Source organism: Lygodium microphyllum, chromosome 10 (genome assembly GCF_053477565.2).
Source record: "Lygodium microphyllum isolate KBCC chromosome 10, Lygodium_microphyllum_v1.1.10, whole genome shotgun sequence".
NCBI lineage: Eukaryota > Viridiplantae > Streptophyta > Polypodiopsida > Schizaeales > Lygodiaceae > Lygodium > Lygodium microphyllum.
The window spans coordinates 58483924-58497309 of NC_141144.1; positions in this window are offsets into that span (position 1 = coordinate 58483924).

The following is a 13386-nucleotide window of genomic DNA, read 5'->3' on the forward strand; positions in this document are numbered from 1 at the left end:
AAGATTAGTAGTCAAGGGGTATGCACAAACATATGGCATTGACTATGAAGAAACATTCAGTCCGGTTGCAAGGATGGCAACTGTAAGAGCAGTCATTGCTATGACTGCATCAAAGAGATGGTCTTTACATCAGATGGATGTAAAGAATGCCTTCTTGCATGGTGATTTGCAAGAAGAGGTCTATATGGAGCAGCCACTAGGTTATGTGCATGCTGTTCATCCTGAGTTTGTTTGCAGGTTGAAGAAAGCCTTGTATGGCTTGAAGCAAGCACCTAGAGCATGGTCTGACAAGATAGGACAGTATCTTGTCACTATTGGCTTTCAGATTTCCAAGGCAGATTTCTCACTTTATGTGAGAAAAACAGAGAAATGTATTATGCTACTTGTCATTTATGTTGATGATTTGATTATGACAGGTGACAGTGATGAAGATATCCTTCATGTGAAAGTGCTATTGAAGCATAAGTTTGAGATGAAGGATTTGGGAGAGCTGCGTTATTTCTTGGGCATTGAGGTGATTAGATCACCAAGTGGGATACAGCTCTTGCAGAGGCAGTATGGATTGGACATGCTGTCCAAATATGGGATGACAGGCTGTAAGCCTATTTCAGTTCCTTTGGAGCAGAATGTGAAGCTGAGCACAGATGCAGGTGAGCTTCTAGAAGACCCTACTATGTACAGACGCATAGTAGGAAGTTTGATTTATATGACTATTACCAGGCCAGATTTGAGCTATGCTGTTGGATTGGTAAGTCAGTTTATGCAGGCTCCAAGGAAACCACATTTGGATGCGGCTAGACGCATACTCAGGTATGTGAAATCCACATTGCAGTATGGACTATTTTATGAGACTGGGGTTTAGATACAGTTGCATGGATACACTGATGCTGATTGGGCTGGTAGTATTTCTGATAGACGATCTACCAGTGGATATGCGTTCTCTTTTGGGAGTGCTGCAATCACTTGGAGCAGCAAGAAACAGCCTACAGTTGCCTTGTCGAGCACAGAGGCTGAGTACAGGGGTGCAGCAATGGCTGCATGTGAGGTAGCTTGGTTACATAAGCTACTTTATGATATGCATCAGTCTACAGATGGGCCAGTTGTCATTTATTGTGACAACATGAGTAGTATACACTTGGCAAATAACCCAGTCTATCATGCTAGAACAAAGCACATTGTGGTGCATTATCACTATGTGCGAGAGAGGGTTTTACTAGGTCTTATTGATCTAGTTTATGTCAGCACAGAGGATCAGGTAGTTGATATATTCACGAAGGCATTGGGCGCAGAGAAGCTGCGCAAGTTCAGAGACATGCTTGGTGTGCAGGAATTGGGATTGAGCTCGAGGGGGAGTGTTGAGATATCGAGCTCCACTCGTGATATGCCAGGGTGACCGTTGTGTATTTATGTCACCGACGTGTCAGTTGCAGACGCGGTTGGTACACCGCCCATGAATAATAGCTACATGATAGCTATCCTTATCTACTCTAATTCGTGGCTCAATTAGTATGCCACCTTAGTTAGTTGAGTTTGGTTTTGAGACCCATATATAGGGTTCTTCTATTTCTTTGTATTTGAGTTTTTTTGGCTTACACAACTAAGAAGAGGAAAACTGTTTTCAGCCTCCACCCTTGTGTGTCTTCCCCCATTGTGCAAGCAATAAAGCTTCAAGCGAGACTCCTTCCTTCTCTCCCACAATCTTGACACCGTCTTTCCATCGCGTGATCCATTTAAAGTACGAAATTTGAAGTTTCTTTTACTTATCTTTGTTTCTTTGCAAATGGATTAGGCTTCAAGTGTCCCATCGATGGTATGTCGTATAAGATCTTTGGGTTGCGATCCATCTTGGTCGGTGGTAGATCGTTGCAGATTGGCCAATTGAACTTGTAAAGCTTGTCGGGCTCTTCGTTCTTCTTCGAGCTGCATCATAATCAAATCCAACTTTTGCTCCATCGTTGGTTCAAGTAGATCACCTTCAACCATAAGATCGTCCATGTTTGGATCGATCATCCTACAAAATCCCAAAAACCTCACACTCTCGAAATCTTATTAGCGGGATGAGCGTATCTCAAAGGCGGGTATACAAGGCTTGTATATTTTTTTTGGCTTTTGTACTCTTTCTCTTTTACGATTGCGGTATTCGTTGTCACAATTGTCTACGTAGAAACGCTGTATAATCTGCGTATGGCCTGCATATGAACTTATGTTCTTGCTGAAACTAGTTCAGCAAATTTGCAGGTGTGAACAGGGTCTTCTCGAAGCTTCAAAACCAATTCAGCTTACACACAATGTGAACGGCTGCTATAAGAGTTGTTGGAGATGACTTAATTGACTTTGGGAACTTGTAGAACTTAGAGAACTTATGGCTTAAAGCTTAAGTGACTAATCTTAATAAAGTCTGTCTATCGCCGATTTCATTTTTTAGGAGGGGGGTCTTTTTTTTCCGTCGTCGATTCAGGCGATAGCATGCCACGGCCACAAATTGTGAAATTGAGAGGCCTTAAGCTTTTTAAATAAGCTTTTTATTAAGCTTAATAAGCTTTTTAAAGCTTTTGAGGTAAGAAGTTATGGAGTCTTATCCGTTTACTCACGACTTGAAGAAAGAGATATCCACGTGGTCCTCCGCCTATAGAGGCTGGTCCTTCGCGATCAGAGGGTGCAGAAGGGGGTTCTTGACTGCCAGGAACACACTGGTATCGACCGTTCATGATGAAACTGAATGTAGAGCTCGATTGTTCCAGTAACTCCACCTTCGCGCAAGATGGTAAGCGATTGGAAGCTCTCGATCTCAACCTGGCTCTGATACCACTCGTGCACAGATCGGTCGTCGTATGCGCGCGTAGTGAGCATCAGAAGGTCCCCAAGAACAAAAGAACTCTACTTTTTGCACACAAATCAATGTAGAAAGCTTGCACGACATGAACAAGAGACCAATGGGTGCAATCTCCCCCCATGCCTTGTGTGAGCCCTCCACAAAGCATGTATTTCATATATTATTCATCTTCAAGCTCAAATAATAGCCCTAATTACAAAATAGCACCCTTTAGCTTTTGAGTTTGCTTTTGTGCCAATAAAGAATTAAAGCTAATGGGTGCCCAAGAAGTCAAGCAGTACCCAAATACAATGTCCAATACAAGTATTTAAATCGTGCGCCCATGCACATACAAAAATAATATATAAATATCAAGTGCTTTGATAAATAAGCGCGACAAAATATAGGCGCCATGCTTAAGATACGCGCCCATAAAAAATTGACGATAATTTTGAATACACGCTATCCTCCAATGCTTTCCATTGCCACCACGGCTTGCTCTACATATCAACTGAAGCATTCACAATTGTTAGAAAAATAATACAATTAAACCGACAAAAGTGAATACCTAGCAGTCTTTAGCTACATAAATAAATTAGTAAGAAATCAATCCTAACCTGAATTTATCACGATTGCGCACTCTAAACTCATAAACGTTTATTAATTTAAATATGTATTTTGCGGAATTACCCATTATGGAATCACCCATGTACACATAAAATTAACAAAACGCCCGAAAAGGATAGGCGTTCCCATCGACTTCTTGCACAAAGAATCCACTTTGTGTATGAGCCCTGGTAATAAAATTTTACGGAATCCACTGCAAAACCTCACGGAATCCACCATGGAATATGCCTCCTGCCATCAGTGGTAAGAGCAAAGATGGATACTTGGAAGACTACACTAGTCGACCTAGACACCAACTCAACCATGTTGAAGGGTGATGCTTAGATCATAAAATCTTATGGACCACTAATTCAATATATCCCTTGCTCTGAGGATGAGCAAGATTGGATGCATGTGCTAGCCACAATTGATCTACATTCTTGGATAATGAGAAATACAAGCAAGCTATTAAGGAAATTGGTAAGCCCAGAGATACACCCTCAGTACCAATCTACATGATGGCTAGGAGCTCACATGAGCAACCCGCCTTTGTCACATTCCACATCCCAAACAACAAACGAGACCTCCATGAGATCCTAGAGCACCTGACGACAAAAAAATTGGCTGGTAACCCAACCGCAAATCTTAAACCACTCAAGGATCTCTTGGATGAGCCCAAGTGGCGATGGACCAAGGTGCATAACCTAAACTTGATGTACAATTGGTCCTTAGTCACCGATGACAAGGAATTGCACTTAGGAGATGAGGAGCAGTCAGATGAGGATGATTCTGATGATGAGTACGAAGACTATTGTTCCTCCAATGAGACGAGAGCAAAGAAGAGATTGACACAATAGAGTACGACATTGAGGGGCATGCGATTGAACAAATATGGGAAAAATCCAAACCACAGAAGAAGAGCATTCTTAGAATTGGGAAAGAAATCACGTGAATGGGTTGCAATCGCACCTAGTTGGACCACATAAGAGTGATTGATTATGAAGGAGCGGGTCTTGCCCACCAACCAAGTGTCGCACCAATACTCAAAATAGAATCACCATTAGAGCTATGACCTCTAAGAGAGTCTCCCTCTTCTAGTGAAGATGGATAGTTTGATTTTGAGTCAAAAGTAAGCTCAAACAGTGATCTTGAGATACCCGGACCACCTAAGACCAAATGCACCAAAGGAGACATACCATTCCACCTAAGGTACAAAATTTTGCAAGAGGAAATGAAGAAATACCCTAGGGATTCGCAAGCTGAGGAGCTGAGGAATCCATGAGAACTGTTGAAACGATTCACGAGGTTTAAGAAAGGTGAGAGGGTAGTGGTCTTGCTAGGAGCCAAAAGGCGAGGGCAAGCAAGTGAGTCTATAGAAGGACCCACCAAAGTCAAGGAGGTCAATCTAGCTAAGGAAGGGGAGACATCCCAACCTATTTTTATGGCCAATGACTTGACTGAGGAAGAGGAGGAAACCCTTATTTCCCTCTTGCAACAGTACATAGACATAGTTGCCTAGTCTCTTAATGAGCTAAAAGGGATAGATCTAAGTGTAGTGACTCATAATACCCCAATGACATCTAATGCAATTCCGGTCAAGTAGTGACCATATCTGATGAATCCCAAACATGCTCACTGGTCAAAGAGGAAATCAATAAGCTGCTAAGAGTAGGATTCATTTATGAAATCAAGCAAATAGACTAGGTATCACCCATCGTGATTGTAATGAAGAAAAATGGAAAAATCAGAGTGTGCATCAATTATAAGAAAGTCAATGTTTCCACGAAGAGAGACAATCAAGTGCAAGTGCATCATCCAGATGATAGGCACAAGACCGCATTCGCTACCAAGTGGGGCATCTTTGCCTACATAGTCATGCCCTTCAAGTTGACAAATGCACCAGCCATGTACTATTGGGGATCAATTGCTTCATCCACAACGTCCCAAGGTTTCTTTGCATGAATTTATACATCAAGAGCACATATGTGGGTTCTTAGAACCATTTTAATGTAGAGGAACTTAGAGTTTGCAAACATTTGATCAGGTCAAAAAGCATAATGGCTTGATCAAGTCTATAATGTACTTGGTGGGATGAATCCCTAGGACACATTCACCTTGCTCAAGCCACTCAAAACACCTCACCTCTATCCTAGGGTCTAGCACATTTACCATGTTCAAGACACTCAAACACCTCGCGTATATTCCAAGGTCTAGCACAATAGTTAGGGAGACAAAAGTTCCAAGGCACATTCACCTCTACATAAGAGAAGGATAAAAGATATAGAAAAACATATCAAAGGCCCAAAATAGAATGATTAATGAAAAAAAAGTTATTGGGTCTATCATTGCCACTTTTGAGGGAAAGGAAAAAGAGCTCCAAGCCACAAACTTTGGCAAAAGAAAACAAGGGGTCTTTGCCCATGTAGGGGAGACATCTCAATGTACTTCCAAGGTGCTTTGTAGTAGTTTATATGTAAAACGTCTATCAAGAGGAGGGTAAATTAGTAGAATCAATGCCCTTAGGGAGGCTATAAAGGCAAAAAAGGCTTCCACTTGTTAGTAATACCCAAATAGCCCTTTCTTAAGTTGGTCAATGACTTTTGTGACAAGCACTAGCTCAATGTCAAGTGGCAAACAAGTGCATTGGATTGCCTTCAAGGGTTTGCCCATGATAACACCTAGAAACAATGCCTACTATTGCAAAATTTTTAGCGAAATTGTACACAATTGGCACATTGTTACCAACTTTTTCCATTAATTTAATGCAGATGTGATGCTCATTGTTGTTGTTTCTAGAGGCTGTGTCTTTGCAGTCTGGCAGGAGATGTCGATACAAGGAAGCTTTTGTATGGGAGAAAGGTGGTGTTATGGATAAAATCTGATCCAAAGTATCCTTGCCCAAGACACCAAGCCAAAGTATTACACTTTATGAGCTCGTTGTGAGGATCATTTGACACACCCTTATTCTTTTAAGGGTTTGATGCATGAACCCTCTACAGATACCTTGCACCTAGTCTATTCACAACTATATATAAATCTAATTACTCTATGTGATTTTGTGGTCAACAATGCAGGATTGTACCATTAGATGTCAAAGTCCTTAAAGATTTCCATTCTAAGGTTTAGAGGGAGGAAAGGAAATGAATTGTAGGAAAATTTGGAAATTAGGAAAGAATGAGGCCGTTGCATGATGTCAAGAGGAAGAAGGGGAACATGTCATGGTTTTTAAGACAATCTTCTTTAGAGGAAATGTTTTCAAGCAATGATCTATCTAGATTATTTTGCTAAAGCCAATGCATGATTGTTACAATAGATTTGGAGTGGTGAGTTCATTGATCACATACCACATGGGCATGGAGTTGCTAACTATGCAAATGGAGACACATCTAAAGGTACATATGACATGCGAAAGAAGCAAGGGTATGGTGTGCACAAGTTTGCAAGTGGGGCAATTCATGATGGACAATATAGTAGCAATCTTAAGAAATGTATTGGAGTACAAAAATATCTCCACAATAGCTAATACGATGGATCTTGGAAAGTTTGTAAAAAAAAAGGGGCTATGGGATTCATACGTATGAGAATGGTGATATGTATCAAGGTGATTGGTTTGATAATAAAAGACATGGTGTGGGTACATATTATTTCAAAGAGAGCATGAGCCAATATTGTGGAACTTGGACTCTTGGAAATTTTGATCATGGGGAATGGGTTCTCAAGGATGAAAACTCTTATGAAGACCGATTCATATCAAACAGGGGGCCATTATATGGAAGAGAGAGAGAGAGAGAATAATTGCTAATTTTCATATCGCTATTTTCTTTCATCATCAACTTCTTCATGTTCCCTGTCATTTTTATGGTAGTTGTTTGAGAGAGAGATCAAGGAATTAATCGAGGTAGAGATAGAGGGTCAGTTGTAATTCATGACTCAGCATTGTTATCGACCACTACTATTATTATTGACCACTATAATAAACAAGACCGCTATAATAAACAAGAAAAGAAGAAAAAACTACCACTATAATAAAAAACTACCACTATAAATTATTATCGACCACTACTATTATTTATTATAGTGGTCATAGTCGTGGTAGTGGTAGTGGTAGTGGTAGTGGTAGATGTGGTGGACGTAGTCATGGTAGTGGTAGTGGTATGTAGTCGTGGTCGTGGTCGTGGTCGTGGTCGTGGTCATGGTCATGGTCATGGTCATGGTCATGGTCATGGTCATGGTCGTGGTCGTGGTCGTGGTCGTGGTCGTGGTCGTGGTCGTGGTCGTGGTCGTGGTCGTGGTCGTGGTCGTGGTCGTGGTCGTGGTCATAGTCCTAGTCATAGTCATGTGTGGTCATGGTCATAGTCATAGTTGTGGTCATGGTCGTGGTCGTGGTTGTAGTCATGGTCATGGTCATGGTCATGGTCATGGTCATGGTCATGGTCATGGTCATGGTCATGGTCATGGTCATGGTCATGGTCATGGTCATGGTCATGGTCATGGTCGTGGTCGTGGTCGTAGTCCTAGTCATAGTCGTGGTCGTGGTTGTGGTCGTTGTTAGATGAGTTAATGCTCCCCAAATGACAATTTGGACTCCAACGACTAAAAGCAATAACATTGTGTGATGCATGTAATTTTGATTGGTGATAGTAGTTCTGAAAGGAGTCTGAAAGCTAGAGTAGGCATCCATATTGAATATCTCAAGAATAGAAAACAACACTTTAGCTAGAGTAGACACCATCATGAAGGTAGTGACCATCATCATGGGGGCCATCCCTCTACAACAAACACTGCATGCCTCACCTCTCCCCTCCTCATCATATGGCTTGATAACCCAATGTATAATCCCTTCCATGCGAATAGTTTTATCCTGCCTCAGGGCCTAATCCTTGGTTCACATTTTGCAGGTCCCCCTACGGTAGTAGCCATGGACCACATAGTGCAGCTGGCATGCAAGGAAGCTCTCCACCGTCGGAAAGAGCATAAGGCACTAGCGCCCCCACCAGAACACTACGTGCCTACTCTAAAGAGGTACGCGCCGAAAAGAGGCCCTAAACGACACCGCCTAGGATGCAGGCCGAAAACCTCCCAAGCCAAAAGGACAAGGGCTCAAGGGAGCACACGGGGTGTGGCAACACCAGCTGTGCAGGCTCCCACCAGACGCTCGAAAGAGGAGAGGGAAGCTCGAGACAAGCAAGAATTTGACGCATTGTTTAAAAGCATTCTGGAAACAGTTGCGGCCATGGACTACACCATCTGGGTCCCAGCTGACATATTCCCTACTCAGCCTCACAGGAGCCCCTCACTAGCACAGCCTCAGTCGCCCAACCACCCGAACTCGCCTCGCCTCGTGCAAATAGAGTAGCCCCTATAATATATAAGCAGCTTAGCAAAGGCCATCCTGCCATAACTTTTTGTCTTTAACTGGTTAAAGGGGCAGGCTCCCCACCTGTATACACTTTCCTTACCTATTGCTAATATATGCCACATCTTTAACAAGCACCAGAATATGCATTGCAATCAGCATCATAGGATTTCGATAAAGTAATATCTTGACATGATTGCATCTGTTCGTTGTACTTGATGCATGCGGCTTGAATATACTCTCATGAACTGACAAGTGGATACAGGATGACGCAAGTCTTCGTACGAACATGTTCAATGCCCAAGTCACCACAAGACCACCAACCTCACAAAGAGCCACAACAAAGCCATGATACCGGAAGTGAAAATTACCATTGCGAGTGCCCACATCGCATGGCCCAAAGCATGATCTTAACCACTTTCTCTTTCTGGGTTACACTCTATGCCGGGCACTCATGACAGCTGTTATCTCAATTGTACCAACATTACATGTTTCAAAGAGGGTTGCAAAATCTCAAGTGTATCTCCCCATCTCAACAACTACTTCTTTAACAACGAGGCTAGGGCACAATCATAACTGTAATATCCATTTCTTGAGCCTTCGAAGCTTGACATTTCCCAATCCATTGAAAGGCTGATAGCCTCAACATATTGCAATGTTGTACTCAAGCAAGTCCAAAAAAAGAAAGAAAGAAAGAAAGAAAGAAAAAAGAACAAGAAAAAGAAATGAGAAAGAAAATGGAAAAGGAAAAAAAGAAAAGAAAAGAAAAGAAAAGAATGAAAATATATAAAGCACCCACAATCACAGCACAGCACCTAGGGGTCCTCAAATTAGGTACGTTCAGTGACCTTGGTCGATTGGCACCGTCCCTAGTCCCCTAGCCCTTTAGCATCACCCAGAATTGTTCAAGGCACATCAAGGGCAGGACATACCTAGGGAGCTTGTCTCACCTATGGTTAGACCTGTCACCCTGACCCATTTGCACAATTCCCTCTTGCACTCTGCCTTAATACCATTGCAATCAATTGTGGTAAGCATCGCATGAATGGCCATGAAAATTACACCGTTCTCATCAAGCAAGTCCAATAGCTCCCAGTTATTTACTGAAAGTGCGGTGTCCCTGTGTTCAATTATGCTACGTTGTGCAGTCACAATGCAAAGGATGTCTCATACACCTTCACATACTTCTTCTCAACATATACAACTTTGCTTCATCCACACATTGTTACGAGAAACTAGCCCCCGCGGTCTTCTAACTACGTAATATCTAAGTATGCATGAGTACTCACATAATATCTGCACTGAAATATATACACAGTTTGGGTCCTCAAGTGTAGGATAATACTCGTAGCTTGCTTAGAGTTCAACCTATCTTCCAAGCTAATTGAACTATGTCTTGTGTATGATAGAGAAGACCCTCACTACCCCTAGGGAGAGACCACCTATGAGAGGTTTTCAATTGCAGGTATTGAAGACTCCAACGAAAGTGTCCTTTGCTCTTCATCGACACCCAACTCTAAATTCTTATTCTTTATCATCTTGCAAGCCTGCTAAGAATCGTCATGTGCAATCCCCAACAAAGAACAACCCTACCACCAACTCCAACAACCCTACCACCAGGCACCTAGGCCACCAACATACCCCCAACGACCTTCCTCCACACCACCACTAACACTCCTTCATGGCAACCACCGATGTCCCTTACACCCACGTCTTCAGTGCATGCCAAAGCCTGCTACCTACGATGGTGAGTGCCATGGGACTGGCACTCGTCTAGGAGGGGGGTAATGTTAACCGTCAGATGAACAAGGTGGAAAATCTGGAAAAGCTAAAGCAGAAGACAAAGGCCAAGACAAAGTGAAACGAAAAACGAAGACGTGCTAAGAAAAATCAAGAAACACACGAAGCGCAGAAAAGTCCTAAAGAAGGAAAAAAGGCGCACAAGGAAAAGCCCAAGTCAATACTTTTGTAAAAGAGCGCAAGCGCATTATGATTTAATTTAAGGAGCGCCGGGCTCTCACCCGTGCAATTTGTAAATATAGACATGCGGTGGAAAGGAAGCTAGGAAGATAGAAGGACAATGGGAAAAAAGGCCGCCGGCCATGTAAAAAAGGGGATAAGGGGATGATCGCCCAAAAGGGATTTAGGACTTTGTATATAAAGTTGAAAAGTGAATGAGAATCTCATTCTTGTGTGTGGCCAAAAGTGGCTCTCTTCTTCTTCTTCTTGCTTGCTTGAGCTTGTGCTTGAGAGAGGAAGTGTGAGAGTGTGAGGGAGTGAGTGTGTGAGGGTGAGGGACCGAGGAGGAGAAGCTCTCCATCTTCTCCTCTCTTCTTCTCTTCTCTTCTCTTCTCTTCTCTTCTCTTGCTCATGGCAATGGAGCTTGGAGCTTGGAACTTGAGGATGGAGCTTGCTTGAAGCTTGCAGTTGGATCGTGGAGCTACCGGAGTGCGCGGGAGAGGAGGTAACTTGGCTGGCACGGACGTAAGCTCACCACACCCATAGATATGAATGGCGCGTCGACTAAGTGAGAGGTAGCCATTAGTGCTCGGCTTGGAACGCTTGAAACAATAAGAGGTCCGTGGGTCTTGACAGTTGAGCAAGAGCTCCCACAGTAAGGACTAGTCACTCATCCCACCCTCTGTCTCATACTATGTTGATGATTATAGAGGGTAACCCATACTCACATCCCCATCCAGTTAGGATGAAAGCTCACATCACTCAAGGGTTGTCGATGAGAATTGGCTTTGTTTGGTTGATGATGTCAACTTCTATCGTTTGATAAAGAGGCATACCTAGGGAGGTAGCCAACAAGTCAGGTACTTGGATTACACATTGGAAATATCATCTGTTGTAGGAGTCAAAAGCACTAATGGGATTTTAGGGTTCAGTGCACCAAGTAACGTGGCTTGGAATTGCTTCTGGAAGAGTTCTACTAGTGATTCAGCTATCTTGGACTATGAGGTGTTGCTAACTTTTCCATAGACGACTTTCTGTCGAGGGGTGTTTGCCACTACCACTACCACTACCACGACTACTATCACGACTACGACCACTATAATAAAAAACTACTACTATAAATCATTATCGACCACTACTATTATTCAATGCAAAAAAGGGGCACCATCTTCTTTGGGAGGAGTAGAACTTTAGAGGGTAATTTATTTTAAACAATGTCATTTAAAAAAGGAAGAAGAAATCGTGATAGGCAGTTTGCTGAAGTAGGAGGAGTCGTGATGAAGAAAGAGGTCGCCATCATAGTGGATGATGAAGAGAGGGAGAAGGGGAAAAGGCTAAGCTATTGCTGGTGGAAGAGGACTAGGAAAGGGAGAGAAAGTCCAAAGGGAGGAATTGAAGAGGGAGAGAGGGCACCATTATGCTACAAGGAGGGTGAGAAAGAGAGAGAATGAACTGAATGAGGAACATAGTGCCATTTTGGAACGCCATTATTGAAGAAGAAAATAGGCTTTTGAGCCATACCAAAACCGGAAATGGACAAGGAAACAAGGAAATTGTAGTTGGAGAGGGCGAGAGGAGAGAATTGAAGCCAATGCCTCTCTCATATTCATCGCCATGACTTCTCCTCCCACTTCAAGTTTTGGAGCTTCAATATACCTGCCTACTTTTTAAGTGATAGAGTAGGAGAATTCTTTATTGCCTTCCAATCGCTCTACTTCGCTCTTGATTCTGTGGACAAATGATGGAGATATTGCTTTACTCTCCTCCCCTCTCTTAGTCGTCAATATTAAAAACCATGGAGGCTAAGCTCTTAAGCTTGAAATTAATCAAGATTAAGTCTTAAAAGAGTTACAAGTGGCTATTCCTATGGCAACAATGCAATTGGCTAATGGATCTCTCGGGAGAGGGGAAATGATGAGCTTGCTATTTGGAACAACTAAATAGACTCCCCTTGGTCAGATTGCAAAGGACACAACTCCCAAAGATGCAATTACGATTCTCATACTTTACGTAAATGCCTTAACTCGTTTAACAGAAATAAGTGATTCTGTATAAATATTTCTTTCGTTTGAAATTTTTATAAAATATCTTTGAATCTCAATTTCAACTTTGGATAGTTTTTAGAATTTATGTAGGTCTAATTTTGTATTTTAAAAATAAAAAATAGTTAAAAGGCTTAAAATGGCTTAAATGGTATATATAATTTTTTATAAAACTTTTGGCTATATAAAATATAAGATATGATATTTTTTAATGAATTATATACTATTAAAAGTATTTTAAAATTTTTCTATAATTTTTAGAAGATATTTAATATGTCTTAAAAATTAAAAAATAAGTATTTTATATGAAAATTATAGTATTTTTAATAAAAAATCATGTTTTTAATTCAGTAAAAACTAGGATCTTCTATAGAAAACCTAAGATTATAGTTTTGGATGCTTTATGAAATGTTCTTGGGGTTAGAGAAAAAGAAAATTTATTCGATGTTATTAATTTAAATATTATTAATATAAAATATGATGTGTCTAACTTTATGCAAATTAAAAGTGTTGGACGAGGTACTAAGTTATACCAATATGGGACAAGGGAAATGTTTTTAAAAGAAAATTAGACTTCACAAGTTTGAGGAATGTTAAGTTGATTTGATAAT